The sequence below is a fragment of the Giraffa tippelskirchi genome, chromosome 9 (assembly GCF_054371585.1).
Source record: "Giraffa tippelskirchi isolate mGirTip1 chromosome 9, T2T-mGirTip1v1.2.pri, whole genome shotgun sequence".
Lineage (NCBI taxonomy): Eukaryota > Metazoa > Chordata > Mammalia > Artiodactyla > Giraffidae > Giraffa > Giraffa tippelskirchi.
In genome coordinates, this window is record NC_137283.1 from 29,072,125 (window position 1) to 29,088,249 (window position 16,125).

Here is a 16,125-nt window from a genome sequence, read left to right on the forward strand (position 1 = left end):
ATTTGCTGGCTGCTTTTGATACCCTGGGGCAGCTTAGTGTTGTGATGTTTGAAAGGTCTAGACTTGGTTAAAGGAGATTGCAGTGTTTGGTTAGATTGACCATTCCAACTGTTTCAACGGTCATAACCAAGTGGATCATTAAGTCATGTTCCAGCTGATCAGAGGTTCTTAGGCTGATGATCAGGTCAACAAAACCCAGACAGCCACAGGTGGAGGTGGTGGTTGTTCAGTTGCTCAGTCATGTCCGACTCTTTGTGACCCCATACATTGTACGCCGGGCTTCCCTGTCCTTCACCATCTCCTGAAGTTTGCTCAAACTAATGTCCATTGAGTCGATACCATCCAACCTTCTCATCTTCTGTCATCCCATTCTCCTCATGACCTCAATCTTTCCTACCATCTTTTCCAGTGAGTTGGCTCTTCACAACAGCTGGTCAAAGTATTGGAGCTTGAGCTTCAGCATCAGTCCTTTCAGTGACTATTCAGGTTTGATTTCCTTTAGGATTGACTGGTTTGATCTCCTTGCAGTCCAAGGGGCTCTCGAGTCTTCTGCAGCACCATAGTTCAAAAGCATCGATTCTTTGGTGCTCAGCCTTCTTTATGGTCCAACTCTCACATCCGTACATGACTACTGGAAAAACCATAGCTTTGACAATACGGACCTTTGTCGTCAAAGTAATGTCTCTGATTTTTAATATGTTGCTAGGAAAAATGTTTCTGTATCTTGACAATAAAAATATAAACATATATATGCATCTGATTTTGAATGAAGTGAATATTATTATCAAAAGAGTGATATAGATTAGATGTATTTTGAGATTCAGATACAATTTGTTATCAGTATGTTGTATGACATGTTTAAACACATACATTCATGTGTACACACTTATATATGGTAGAATTGAACTTCCCTTTATAGTAGGGCATTTGTTCTGTTTATAACTTTGAGAAATTGATGGTCAGATGTCATGATTTATGGGTACATATTTAAACATAGTTCAGTTCTTTTGCAGTAGGTCAGCTGAGAAGGAAAGCATGTGACCTTCAAGTTGCAGCTGGGAAACCTTCACTCCATGAGTCTGCCTCACTTCTTTCCTTGGAGTGACAGCAGGGCTGTCACTTCTTCCCGTTCAATTCCTCCTCCTTTAAGAAGACTCAATCTTTACAAGCATTTCTAAAGACATCTTTTTTCTCTTCTCACTTCCCTTTTGGTCCTTACCTTCTTTTGTTCAATATTGGCCTGTGTCCTCCAAGTTTCAGTTGAGTTCACTTCAGTACAGTCGCTCAGTCATGTCCAACTCTTTGTGACCCCATGAACCGCAGCACGCCAGGCCTCCCTGTCCATCACCAACTCCCAGTGTTTACCCAAACTCATGTCCATTGAGTTGGTGATGCCATCCAGCCATCTCATCCTCTGTCGTCCCCTTCTCATCCTGCCCTCAATCTTTCCCAGCATCAGGGTCTTTTTAAATGAGTCAGCTCTTCGCATCAGGTGGCCAAAGTATTGGAGTTTCAGCTTCAACATCAATCCTTCCAATGAACACTCAGGACTGATCTCCTTTAGGATGGACTGGTTGGATGTCCTTGCAATCCAAGGGACCCTCAAGAGTCTTCTCCAACACCACAGTTCAAAAGCATCGATTCTTCGGCACTCAGCTTTCTTCACCGTCCAACTCTCACATCCATACATGACCACTGGAAAAAACCATAGCCTTGACTAGACGGACCTTTGTTGGCAAAGTAACGTCTCTGCTTTTTAACATGCTATCTAGATTGGTCATAACTTTCCTTCCAAGGAGTAAGCGTCTTTTAATTTCATGGCTGCAATCACCATCTGCAGTGATTCTGGAGCCCCCCAAAATAAAGTCAGCCACTGTTTCCACTGTTTCCCCATCTATTTCCCATGAAGTGATGGGACCAGATGCCATGATTTTAGTTCTCTGAATGTTTGGAATCAGGATTGCTAGTAGAAATATCAATAACCTCAGATATGTAGATGATACCACCCTTATGGCAGAAAGTGAAGAAGAAATAAAGAGCCTCTTGATGAAATTGAAAGAGGAGAGTGAAAAAGTTGGCTTAAAGCTCAACATTCAGCAAACAAAGATCATGGCATCCGGTCCTCCAAGTTTGGGAGGCAGCAAAACATAGTGGTTTAGACCTTGTATTCTAGAAAAGACAGTGGGATTCAAATCTGTGCCACACTGTGTATTAGCTGTGTGACTTGGGCCTTGTTATCTTGCAGGATCTTATCTTCCTTATCTGTTAAGTGGGAATAAGAACAGTGTCATATTGGGGCACATGAAGTGTTGCTTTAATTATCCCTTTTCTTCGGACTTCCACTGCTGCTAGGGTGGCTTTATCACTTCTTTCTGGGAGTCAACCCATGTTTAAAATTCATTCCCTTTCTGTACCAGACAGCCTCATACAGCCCAGCTTCCTCAACTTCTTCATCCTTTGATTTCCCCTTTCCTCTCAATTGCTCATGGGGTTTAGGAATTTGCTTTAAATTTATCCCAATATTTCCCCACCTAAGACATATGCCTAGTGAATGTGACAAGAAAGGCTTTCTCAAACCAGATAATTTAAAGAGGAAGCCTTTGTTAGTTTTTACTTAGACAAACTGAAATCATGTGCTATAATCCCTCACTCCAAATTCTCATTTACTCTTTTCTACCTTTAGAAATACATCCCCCCCTCCTCCGCCCTCGTGAATAACTGTTACACATTTTGTGTTTCAAGCCAGAGTGCCATCATCTTACTTCAGCCATCACCACCATCATAGGGTGATGCTACTGGCTGTTTGGGGGCATCATTGAAAGCTTGATTACAGTTATTACTGGATTGTTGTTTTCCATCTAGTCTTCTTTTTATGCTTTTGCTCATGAATTTCTCCCCCCTTTAATCCATTGGGTAGTACAAGGCAGCCTTCCTGAATACAGACTCCTTCTTATTAGCAGTGTTTCTCCCTTGCACTGTAGCACTGGTTTTAAGGTGGTATCTGGTAGCAGAAGATCACATTTCATTATGCTTTGAAGATGAGGGTAATGGTATATTCCATGTACAGTTGGCCTCTTCCTGCTAATGTGTGCAGATTGCTTCAGTTCAGTTCAGTCGCTCAGTCGTGTCCGACTCTCTGCGACCCCATGAATTGCAGCACGCCAGGCCTCTCTGTCCATCACCAACTCCCGGAGTCTACCCAAACCCATGTTCATCGAGTCGGTGATGCCATCCAACCATCTCATCCTCTGTCGTCCCCTTCTCCTCCCGCCCCCAATCCTACCCAGCATTAGGGTCTTTTCCAATGAGTCAACCCTTCGCATGAGGTGGGCAAAGTATTGGAGCTTCAGCTTCAACATCAGACCTTCCAATGAGCACCCAGGATTGATCTCTTTTAGGATGGATTGATTGGATCTCCTTGCAGTCCAAGGGACTCTCAAGAGTCTTCTCCAACACCACAGTTCAAAAGCATCAATTCTTCGGCGCTCAGCTTTCTTCACCGTCCAACTCTCACATCCATACATGGCCACTGGAAAAACCATAGCCTTGACTAGACGGACTTTTGTTGGCAAAGTAATGTCTCTGCTTTTAAACATGCTATCTAGGTTGGCCATAACCTTCCTTCCAAGGAGTAAGCGTCTTTTAATTTCATGGCTGCAATCACCATCAGCAGTGATTCTGGAGCCCAAAAAAGTAAAGTCTGACACTGTTTCCACTGTTTCCCCATCTATTTCCCATGGAGTGATGGGACCAGATGCCATGATCTTAGTTTTCTGAACGTTGAGCTTTAAGCCAACTTTTTCACTCTCCTCCTTCACCTTCATCAAGAGGCTCTTTAGCTCTTCTTCACTTTCTGCCATAAGGGTGGTGTCATCCGCATATCTGAGGTTATTGATATTTCTCCCAGCAATCTTGATTCCAGCTTGTGTTTCTTCCAGCCCAGCATTTCTCATGATGTACTCTGCATATAAGTTAAATAAGCAGGGTGACAATATACAGCCTTGACGTACTCCTTTTCCTATTTGGAACCAGTCTGTTGTTCCATGTCCAGTTCTAACTGTTGCTTCCTGACCTGCATACAGGTTTCTCAAGAGACAGGTCAGATGGTCTGGTATTCCCATCTCTTTCAGAATTTTCCACAGTTTATTGTGTTCCACACAGTCAAAGGCTTTGGCATAGTCAATAAAGCAGAAATAGATGTTTTTCTGGAACTCTCTTGCTTTTTCGATGATCCAGCGGATATTGGCAATTTGATCTCTGGTTCCTCTGCCTTTTCTAAAACCAGCTTGAACATCTGGAAGTTCACGGTTCACGTATTGCGGAAGCCTGGCTTGGAGAATTTTGAGCATTACTTTACTAGCATGTGAGATGAGTGCAATTGTGCGGTCGTTTGAGCATTCTTTGGCATTGCCTTTCTTTGGGATTGGAACGAAAACTGACCTTTTCCAGTCCTGTGGCCATTGCTGAGTTTTCCAAATTTGCTGGCGTATTGAGTGCAGCACTTTCACAGCATCACCTTTGAGGATTTGAAATAGCTCAACTGGAATTCCATCACCTCTACTAGCTTTGTTCATAGTGATGCTTTCTAAGGCCCACTTGACTTCACATTCCAGGATGTCTGGCTCTAGGTGAGTGATACAGATTGCTTAGTATTAACATTAAAAACAAACGAACAGTGTAATGAAAAGAAACGGGTTTTCCCCCTGTTTGAAAGCAAGAAATAGAGCAATATTGCTCCTAAATAAAGTATTTTTCTATTTTGAATACACTCGGGGCTATTGGCCACCGTCAGCAGAATAAAAATCATCATATTCTTATCTTGAAATGTTAAATTCCATCTGATATTTACTGCACAAAAAATTCATTTACCGGCGGTGATCTTCTCAAACTCCTCACAGACATTTCATAAAAATTAATGTATTTTGTAGGAAATTTTGTTATAGGTACTCCGTGTAAAGGAAGCTGCATGTCCCAGGTTGGTGGTGGTGTTCTGACTTGCTTACACTATACCCAATGGTCTGAACTGTCGTAAGGCCTTCTTTCTTGCTTTATGCTTGCTTTATGTTTTCAGGTTGAAAAGTCACAGAAGATGGCACACCTTTGGGCAGGGTGCAGTCTGACAGCCTCAGGCTGGTTGAGTTGATATTGGTTTCCAGTGTTTAAATATCAATAGATTATACCTGAAACAGTCTGGGTTTCTGGGTTTTGTGAAAAAAGTAGAACAACATTGGGTCCACAGTGAAGTGACTGCTCCTTTTAGCTGGTGCCTGGGCTAGAACTTGTCATTCTACTCCAGGCTGCTTTACTCATTAATGTGAGCCTCTGTCCCTGTAGGCACTGGGATTACTTCAGCATTGGAAAAGAAAAAAAAATTGATATTCAGGACTAAACAATATGTTGAATATGTCTTTTAACTGAACAAATTTAATAAAAGAAAATACGTGTATATAACTTTTTTGAAATCTGTATAATTTATGAATTCTATGTATCTAACCTCAGGAAGAGATAGCATTTCTGGAATATAAATGAAAATGTTATACAAATTAGTGCATATATAAATGCTACAAGTTATAAATTATATGTACAATTTCTGCTCTTCAGAATGTGATGTATTCATAGAATCTTCAAACTGGAAGGACCCCTTAGTAACATCTAGTTCTAGTTCAACTCTATCCTTTGAGTGTTAAGAAACTGAAGCCCAGATCCTGAGCCCATTGATTTATTCAAGGCCATGCAACCAATAAGTGGTGCTGGAACAAGATGCCTATGACCTGTTGGTGATGCCAGGTCAATGGGGGCATTTATGTACAGTGTGAAATAGATAGCGATAGAGCCGAATTTTAAAAGTTACCTCTCATTACACTATAAACCACACAGTTTTTATTTTTGTTATGTCTGTCAGTATTTACTTACATTTTTCCTCCACATTTATTGAGATATAGTTGACATATAACACTGAGTACATTTAAGGTGTACAAGCTTAATGATTTGACTTACATACATCATGAGATGATTATCATAAGAAATATAGTTAACATCTATCATCTCATATAGATAAAAATTAAAGAAGTAGAAAACAAGTTTCCGTTATGAGAATTCATAGGATTTACTTCCTGACAAGTTTCATATATAATATATTATAGTTTTAATTATATTTATCATGTTGTACCTTACATTCCTTGGTAGCTGTCTGTCTCATAATTGGGAATTTATATATCTTTTGATCACTTTCATTCATTTCCTCCTACGTGACACATCTTTCTCTGACATTTTTATTTCCGGGTCTCTGAAAATATCAATCCCAGAGAGAATGTTCTGTTGCCTTATTTGTTGTTAATAGCCCATCTGGTCATTTCACATTTCCAGAGGTTGGCTTTCATCCTTTCATCACTTAAGTGATGCCATTTCTTGAGTCTGAGGCTGTTGTTGACTGGTTCCAGGATTCTTGTTTTAACACCATTACCAAATCTGCCAAAAATTGCAGTTCTCAGTTTTGACCCATCATGGCTGTTCCTTTACCAGTGTTTTGAAGATTGACTCTAAAGTTTGTGCTGCTGAAAGTGGGATAGGTGATGATATAATTAAAGCTGAAGTTCAGCAGATGACAGATCCGGAAGAGTGAATGGCATTGAGGTTCATCTAAGACCTTAATGTAAAATTGTCTTATAACCTGAAAGCTTTTTTTTTTGTGCAGAGTCTAAATTAGGACATTGCCAGTAGGGGGAGGGTAATTGCATTTTGGTGGATAGTGACTCTCAATTCTTATTTATAAGAAGTCTATTTGATTAAATCCTTATAGCTTCCCTGCTCATCCTGTTTCCTTTTCAGTGTGTTATGAATAGTAAGGTGATTTTACTTCAACAGAACATAGGATTTTTTGTCCAGATTATATCTCAGCCATTCACATAATTATCATCCATGATAACATTTCTAGTATCTTCAGTGTTGTGAACAAATATTACACAGATGTGATCTGCTTGACGTCACCTTGCTGAACAATTTTAGTGTGGAGAGGAATTAAAGAGAAGAGGCGATTTTATGAATGAACCATAGAATTGTTGTCATTGACTTTGTTTGTAGAATTCATCAACTTTATTCGTTCAAGGAGAGATTAGTTGTATACCTGAAACTAATATAATGTATGTTGATTATGCTTCAATAAAAATTTTTTTAAGGAGATATATGAAGTGGTTTTAAATAGAATGATCATCCTGGTTACCAGGCAAAACTATTGATTAGACAAAGCACTGTAATAAATTGGAATCATTGCTATACTAGAACAAACAGTGTATTCAAATGGAACCAGTCACAGGGTCATAGATCTCAAGAGAGAACAGAGAATACTTCTTGGAGGAAGTGGCATTTGTTTATGCGTGAGTCACGTGGGACAGGTGAGCCCTCTCTAGGAGAAGCAGGACAGAGTGATCGGTGGTCTGTGCCAAGACTTCCGGTGGGAGACTGCAGAGTATGCATTATTATATGTTATTACAGCGTCTGTTGGTGGTAGAATAAAAGTCAGGGTTGCAGAAAGAGGTGCAATCAGGCAGGGCCCCCAACGGGAAGGGTGTTCTGAGTACCTTTGTACATTTCACCTTGACTTCCTGGCCTTCAGGACTCTAAGAACTTTTTAAGCAGGGGTGGGACATGCATCTGGGAAATCTGTGGCATTAAACTGCTCCATCAATTTTGACATCCCTCCCAGTGTCAAAATAGTAAGATGAGAGTGAAGGAAGCTATCTGAGGGTTGAAAAAACTTTGCAGAGTTGCATTTTAGAAGATCAGGTGTCCTCCATATAGATTCTTTTGAGGATACTAAGTATAAATGCAGGAAAAAACCCCTAGAAGGCCACTGTAGAAGTTGACATAAGGCTCTCTTGTATGGGCTAGTAAGTCTTGGTCGGGATGAAGAAAAGGAAAAATGAACAGATATGGTTATTGAATGTGGCTGAGGAGGCATCAAAGCTGCCTCGGTAATGTTTGGCCTCACTTACTGGGTGGATGGTGGGGGCATTCCATGAGGTGTGGGAGAGGGACTAATTGGGGGCCGAAGAAGCTGGCGGGTAATGTGTGGCCAGTGCCCAGGGAGGACCCTTGGAGAGTTGAAGGATTTGAGAAGAAGAGAGAGTTGGCCAATGCACCAAATCAGGAGAGACTTAAAACTCAGTAACCTTAGCAACAGAGCCATGTGAGGACCAAGGGAGGTATGGGAGGTGAACCCATGGAGAATACCAGTGTAGCCAGTGCTTTCCAGAAATTTGTGTAAGGGAAGAGAGTGAAGGGGACTTGGGGACTGAGAAGTGAATCTCCTAATTTTGTTCTGTAAGAGAGATTTCAAGGTCTCACCAAAATCTCTTCCTTAAGTGTTATTTAAATTTTCTAAGTTGCAGAGTTTTTGATACCTTTTTAATTGGTAGCAAGTGGGATGTTTTGGGGAGCAAAGCAGAACCGGCATGTGGAGGCCCAGCAGGTTTGGAAGACCCACAAATGAAAATAACAGCCTTGTTATGGTGGTCTGGGGCTTTTGGTATAGAGTTATTAACTTCACACAAAAGCTCTGAGGACATGGTGGGTATTAAGCATGCAGTGGAAAGTATATGTGTCTGACAAAGATTTCCATCAAAATGTGAGGGCAAAACAAGTTGTGGTGCCAAAGTGGTCAAGTGGTTTTCTAGAAAATTCACTTAATGGCAGTATCACTGACCCCAATACAACTATAAGAAATACAGTCACTTTAAAATGTCTCTGCCCTCTTTTTGGACACCATGTAATTCTATCCTTTTTACGAATGTCCTTCTCACCCCTAAATTTGTGTGTGCTTCCCTAATGGAACACGTCTTTACACTCAGGAACCTTGTTAATTTATGGTGTATTTTGGGATTCTAAGAAGTGAAAAATGGGGCAGTAATACGGTTTCTCTTTGTTTTACTCTGAAGAGGGTTTTACTACTGGGTTCTTGACATCTTCCACCTTAGTTTATCTTTAATTTATCTTTAACTGGAACCATTTTGTCCATTAGCTCTATTCTAATTACCTCTCAAAATGGTCAGATTTACAGGCAACACATGACAGAGAAAATGCACAAGAAAATCAGCCAACCTCTCCTGACATTCAACAGCAGCCCACGTCTAAATAGTGGAAAAGTTTATTTGCTTTTTCTGAGGATGTGCTAAGTGATTTTGCAATGTGAGTGGTATGGCCTTCTAGCTCTTAGGCCTGCATTTATTAAATAAATTTGTTCTCTAACTCGAGTGTTAAGTGTGTATTATGAAACCTCAAAGCCAATTTCGGTGATTGCAATGTGCAAATATTTTTTAAATTATGTAATTAAATAGGACTTGGCCTGTGAGGTCCACCGAAGTAATTTATTAATTGAACAGTCTGATTTAATTGTATGTTATTTTCGTTTATTCAGGGAAGGGCTTGAATCTCTTGCAGAGAGAGGAGCCTCTTGTGTGTCTTGTCACTGGAGGTGCAGAGGTCTCTCTAAGGAATCTTTAGCACCCAATTAAATATTAACCAAGCAGAAGTGACTTGTTCCTTCTGTCCCCGAAACTCCGTTTTGATGTCTGAGTCTGGTGATTTTAAAGGAAAAAGAAAAAAAAAAAAAAGAATCTTACTGGGTAAAAATTATTTGTTATTCTCTTGGTTTATCATGACATTATTTAAAAGTGACTCTTTCTTTTCCTCTTAATTGTGCCAGTGTATAGGGTTATATAAAGTAAGTGCATAAAAAGAGAAGCCCCTTGAATTCAGCATTAGCTTCATCCAGCTACGGCTGCAGTCTTGCTGTATCTGTTTCCTTAAAATGTCATTTTAAAGGTATTGTGGTTTTAGAGCAGCAGCTGTGACTGAAAAGTATGTAAACTAAGCTGTTCTTGCTCATATCATTTTTATATTCTTATGTCAGACCAGAAGGCTGCTTTAAATTTATTTTTCATTGTGTATTAGTTCTAGAGCCTGTTTTTTTCCCCTTCCTTGGGAACATATGTTCTTTGGGACTTGTGATACTCAAATGCTTAAGAAAATAACAATTGTTGGTGAGGGGAGAAAAAAAAAGCTTCAAAATCATGTTTTACTTGAGTATTGTATTTGGGAGAAGACAGGTCTAAAAAGTGGACTCTCACAAGGTAGAATTGGGGGGCCTAGCATCTGTGTTTTAGGAAATGGAAGAATTCAGTCACGTGGAAGGCAGTAACTTTTAGAAGCCCAAATTGCTTTCCCAAAAGGAAAATATTTTTTGTTACTATTAAATATAGTTTATATTGCTACTTCAGAACTTTTTTTTTTTCCAGTGAGGCCATTTACTCGAATTCTTAGTTAATATTTCTATATAGAAACGTCTTTGTCTCCAGAGCTCGCCTTTGCGAATTCCCATTTAATATGCGGTTGTGGATAAGTATTTATTCAGACCATGTGGTGCTCCACACCTGATCAAGTGACAGCATGGCGTCACATCAGCCAGCGAGATGCTGGAGTGACTGTGGAGTAATGGTGGCAAAGAAGGCACAGAGGGTTGAAGGAAACGACAATAATGGGGATTTTTTTGCCTTCTTGTGCATTTCACTGTGTTTAATGCCTTACCTCTGCTGTGGAAATTTGGAACATTGGATAGAGAACTACTTCTTCTCCTAAAGAGTTGTAAAAGCCGAGTAGAAAGTCTGAGCTGTTAGAAATTTCCATAGTAAATATAATTTGATTACATGTTCGTAATTTCCCTCAGAGCTCAGGATTTTACTTTGAGAGCTGTTTTACAATGATAAATTTCTTTTTAGGTTTTGAAATCAAATTTAGCCCTAAGGTTTGTCTTAAGATTGCATTGATTGGCCACCTGATTGCAGGCCCACATCTATGTGCTCCAAGTGGGGAAAGTAACTTGGGGAGGAAGGTGGGTAAATCGCAGGTGTACTGTTCTGCTTGTTCCAGGACTCCCATTGCTCACTGGGACCCAGGTAGTGTCTTCCTCCATTCATAAGCTGGTCTTCATGGTCCTTACATCATATCCATGGAAAAGGACTTCTCAGAGCATCTGGGCTGTTGGTCAGTATGGCTAGCAGGTACAGCACAGACATTGGCCACCCAGGAAGGACACCAGGCATAGCCCTGGGGCACATTGCTAGGACATTGCTTCCGTGCCTCTGAGGATCCTCGGAAGGGTAGTGGCCAAATGTGTACTTGGAGAGATTGGGGGCAGAGAGCCAAAGGCTGTTTCCCAGCCTGTATACAGCTATTTCAGTATTTGAACAGCTCCATCAGGCGACCGCTGGGTACCAGTTGAACATCATCCCTGAGTTAACACCCTTTTCCCAACAAGGAGACAGGTCTGGAGAAGGGAAGGGACGTACCAAATTCTAGCAGAGTCATTGGTGGATCCATGAGTAGAAACTACTCTCTTGTCTTCTAGTGAAAGGTTCTTTCCATTTCACTTTGGCCCCCTTATCTACGGAGGGAAAAAAAAAAAATCTCTTTTTCCACTTATTTTAAACGAGACTTGATTTAAAAGACATTTTCTTAAGAATAAAACTAAGGGAGGAAAAAAAAAACCAATATGCATGGAGCACTGAAGTGAATGACTTTCCAGAAGAAAGTTAGCTTGTTTAGATTCAAGTTCAGAAGCAACATGATGGCACGATTTATAGGACATTTTGATTCCTGTGTTCATATTCTTGCACTCTTGCTGTTCATAGGATTCTGCTCCAGAATCTCCTTTTAGCATGGTTGATGTTTCCAACAGCCATTGGAGCCATTCGCTTTTCCACACTTGGGAGTCAAAGGCTCTCGTCTCTGCTGCTGGCCACACCACTCACTTGGTCTCAGTCATACACTGAATCCACTTCCCAGGAGGGAATGTCTTGACTGGACCCCTCCCCTGCCCCACCACAGGTGCCTTTCAGCTCTACAGTATGTTTGTTCTTATCTCTCATCTGAGATTTTTCCCATCTAAGCCTTATTTCTTCCACTGAAATGCCTAAATTTTGATCATGAAGATACAAGGCATTTTATTTGGTCCCCAGTCAGTTTTTTGGGGAACATCCTTGTTTTTTGTCATTGGTAAAGCTTGGTCAAGGAATTTTTCCCAAAATAAATTTATCACTTTCTATTCTAAGTGGGGTTTGTGCTTTATCGTCATCATCGTCGTCCCAGGTAAAGCTCCTTGGTATGACTGGGTGGGAGTCCCATGGCCTTTTTCCCACCCACTGAAGAAGCTCATGAAAGATTGTGTGGTGTGGAAAGTGCCTTAGCAATTAAATGAAAGAAAGCCTGGTTCACATAAAGAGACTTGTTTCTATATGGAAAATATGAGCCTTTTTTTCTTTTTCTTTTTTTACATGGACCAGGTGTGGATTAGTTCACTGAACCTTTCACCCAGCCGTATTCCCGCTTGTAATTCTTCTGAGGCATAGTTCAGCCAAGTCAAAGAAACATGTTATTAAAGGTGAGCTGAAAGGCATTTAAAAAATAAACAAACTGTTTAAGATCCTAAATCAGTAACAGAATCTATATGCACAGACTTGAAAAGTACTAGAAAATGTGTTTCAGTATCTCTGGGTTTCAGGCCAGATTCTTCTTTTACCTTCTTTAAACATCACCCCAAAGTCCTTTTCGGTTGCTGGTGGGATGAGCAGTTGCCTCTTGCTTGGATGGTAGATCTCTTGTAGCTAATGATTTACTCTCCACCGGGGTAGGTGAGACCCCTATCTTAAACCTGCAACTCTCCAGCTAATATTGAGAGGGAAGAATAAATACTTTGATTTTATTTCAGCACGGTGTCATTAAGTTTAAACTTGGATATACCTTCTCTCCTTTCTTCTAGCTTGTAGCATGGCACAGAACCAGAAATTATTAACAGCTTGTAGAGATGGTAGAAATCAAGCATGGGAAGTTTTAGATTTAGTTACATTATCTCTGGTTAGAATAACAGTGGCTGTCGTTTCTTTATCACTCATTATGTGCCAGACACATTTTTTTGAAGCACTTTTGTATGTTAATGCATTTATTCCTCAAAAGCACATTATGCACTGTCATTCAGCCCATTTAGTGGGTAAGGACACTGAGGGGGAGAGAGCTGAAGTATCATAACTTGCCTGAATTCACCAGACCAGTAAGCAGCAGAGCTTAGTTTTGAACTCTTGGACTTGAATCTGTTCTTGTGAGATCTGAGTTGTCCAAGACTAAATAGTTCTGTGGAGCGCTATTCTGTAGAATACTGGGTTTCAACTGAAACAGCCCAAGGAAGCATTAAGAAATGAAGATATCCGTCTTGTACATCCTGGGCCTTACTTACCATCCTTACCCTGACCCCCCCCCCCCCATCACCAAGGTTTTCCCCTAGTTTAGTTGGTTTTTCTTGTTATTTTTAACAGTATAGCCTCTTTTTAACTAAGGACCACTGGCTATCTTTTGCATCTTGTTGTGCTGCTTCTCCTTTGATTGTCTCCAACTCTCCTTGTGATTGTGGGGTTGTGGAGAGGTGTTCTCTCCCTTATAAAGTCATTACAGAAATCCAGAACAAGGGAGGAGAGGTATTTTAGGGGTGTCCCAGGGGTTTTCCTGGCCCACCTTTTTACAAGGTGAGCTGTTCGTTCCTCAGGTAATGAGAATCCCCAGTTCCCCAGGGTGGACTTAGAGCTTCTTTCAGACACTTAGACTGAGGTGAAAAAGACCCCACCCCCACCCCCACTCCCACCCCCACCCCCACCCTCACTGCTTTCCATGACAGAAATGGGAGCCGGAGTGGGTTCAGGCAACAGCTTCAGCTAGTGCACTTCTGAGTAGCTTTGCTTCGCTGAAGACCATATGCTGAGCTTGTCAAAGTCATCTGCCTGTTTCAGCCATTCTTGTTTTAGGAAAGTTAACTTGCTGTATTGGGGAAGGAGCATCACATGTAAGCAGCCACGCCAAGCTCCTCCCAAATGTCCCTCCTCCTCTGTCAGGTTCTGGGGGCATTCAACAGAGCTTTACTGTCATCAGGATGAAAGGTTCCCTAGCGTCAATATTAACATAGTGCCCTATATGTGTCAGAATCCTTTCCAGCTAAGGAGCTGAGAGGGTGAGCCTCGTAGGGCTCTAAATTATACCAGCATTTCTGAGTCTATTTCTAGTTGGCACAGATAGATGGTGAGCTTTGTGAGATGGGAAGGTTCTATGTCAGTAACATTGCAGTGGTGATTACAAAATTGTATGCTTTTGTCAAGACTTATGAAATTGTACACATAAAATTAGTGAATTTTGTTGTATGTAATTTAAGCCTTACACTGATTTTAAAAACACCTTAAAAAAAAAAAAAAGATGAGTCAAAGTTGAATATAGAAGGGATCTGGGACCTGCGAATGTCAGAGAATTCAGGAAGAGTGGCATGGGAAAGGAAATGGAATGAAAAGGAGCCAGGGAAAGTTGCCTCATCGTTTGGCATTTCTCTGATGGCCAAAAGGTAAGTTTCTACTTTCAGGTCACTTGTAAGCACTGTGGGCACAGAGCTGCCAAGTTTTATAGTTTAAGGCCTAATAAAGTCAGGGTGTGGGTACTATGGAGAGAGGGGTTATTTTCAAGGAAAGATCGCTGGGAGGTCTTCCCGCCGTTAGTGACTATGTGAGCAGGTTCACCCTTGAGTGTCTTTCTCCCCAGGTCAGTGTGCCTGCAGTAAAAGGCAACTCTGGAGCCACTTTGAGGGTCTTTCCTAGGTGCACCCAGAGTGTTTACCACTATACATACAACAGAGGAATAGAGGAGCTGGATTGAAGTACAGGATTGTTTTTATTTAACTTACATGCTGATTCGTAGTGTTGACTCCATATATATTTATTGAACAATGACCATGTGTAACTCCTGTTTTCTACTAAGATACAACATGCAAGACAGATGAACTCCTTGCCTTCATGGAGTTTAAGTTCTGATATTTTGTCCCAAACTGAAATGCATGCAGTCAAGAGTAATCTGACTGGTTTTATCTATTGCCTAAACTTCCCAGAAAAACCAAACAAAATGTTTCACCGCAGATGGAAGCCGCCAGGAGCCAGATGTGGCCACGAGAAGAATGTCTTCGAGAGCTTGTCATCTGGCTCCAGCTGTGCTAACCTAGGCCTGGTAGGCAGCCACGAGCCGCATCTGCCAACTGGTGGCCAGACGTGACTGCAGGTTTAAATAATTAGCAGAATCCCTCACCCGGTGGCGGGATTCGCTGTGTGTGTCCTAAGATTACCAGGGCTGTCCAGACCAGGAGCCTCTGTGGTCCCAGGCAGAACCCACAAGGGAACTGAAAATCAGTCCCTTGAGAAAATAGCCGAGGCCTTCTTATCCTGGAACGTGGAGAGGGACGCAGGGGAAAACCCATTGTCAGCAAGAAAACAGAAATAAACCAGATGTGGCCCCCGCCATGCACGTCTTAATTCTGGCCAAGAGCTCCTTCCTGGCCCAGGATCCCTGCCTGGGGCCTGCCCCTGTGGAATAGCAGAGACGGGAGTTGGCCTGTGAGGCTGTCTCTTTCCTAATTATTGTAATTTTTAGTTGTTGCCTGTTTGTGAGAATCATTTATGCTGGCCTGTATTGATTTTACCCAAAAGTGATTTGTTGAAAGTCTTAATTCCTTCCTCTGAAAGCAATTGGATACTTACAGATGGGCCACGACTTCTCAAATCTAGTGTATCTGCCTGCCCAGATAAGTATGTACATAAATAAAATGCTTCAGCGTACCTGATGTGGAAGACTTTTTATAAAATGTGTCATTCTGGTTTTCATGGAGCAGGCAGTCTCTATTATCATATGGGAATATGGCAATTTAGGTCACCCATTGTCCAGCCAGCTCCTGATACCACTGTAGTTGCTCAGTAAGTGTAGAATGAGCTGAAAGAATAAGGAAGGATTGCAATGGGCATGCTACATTCAAGGACAGTGACTAAAAATGAGTCTGGTTATCTCAAATAATCAATTAGGGAGACATCCTTCACTTTAGAGCAAAAAGGGAAAAGAAGTAAAGATTTAATTGCAATATTTCTAGGGTTCTTTTTTTCAGATGTCCATATCTAGTATCTGATTATCATAGAAAACACAAAATAGTGGAGATGAGGGTTTCTCAGGGGGATTCTTCTGAACCTAAACCAATGGATCCAGGTGCGGACATCTTTATCACAG

At 41.2% G+C, this 16,125-nt stretch overlaps 1 protein-coding gene across 31 annotated transcripts in view; it reads left to right on the forward strand.

The window, feature by feature from the left end:
- The window catches only part of FOXP1 (forkhead box P1), a 618,285-nt gene that overhangs the window by 262,104 nt on the left and 340,056 nt on the right, over nucleotides 1–16,125 (forward strand). For 3 of the 31 annotated variants that reach the window (XM_081528326.1, XM_081528322.1, XM_081528340.1), the window contains exon 5: nucleotides 12,336–12,433. The exons of the other annotated variants lie outside the window; for them this stretch is intronic. The gene's annotated coding sequence lies outside the window, so the exon portion shown is untranslated. The remainder of the gene's footprint in view (nucleotides 1–12,335; nucleotides 12,434–16,125) is intronic. 31 annotated transcript variants of the gene reach the window in all.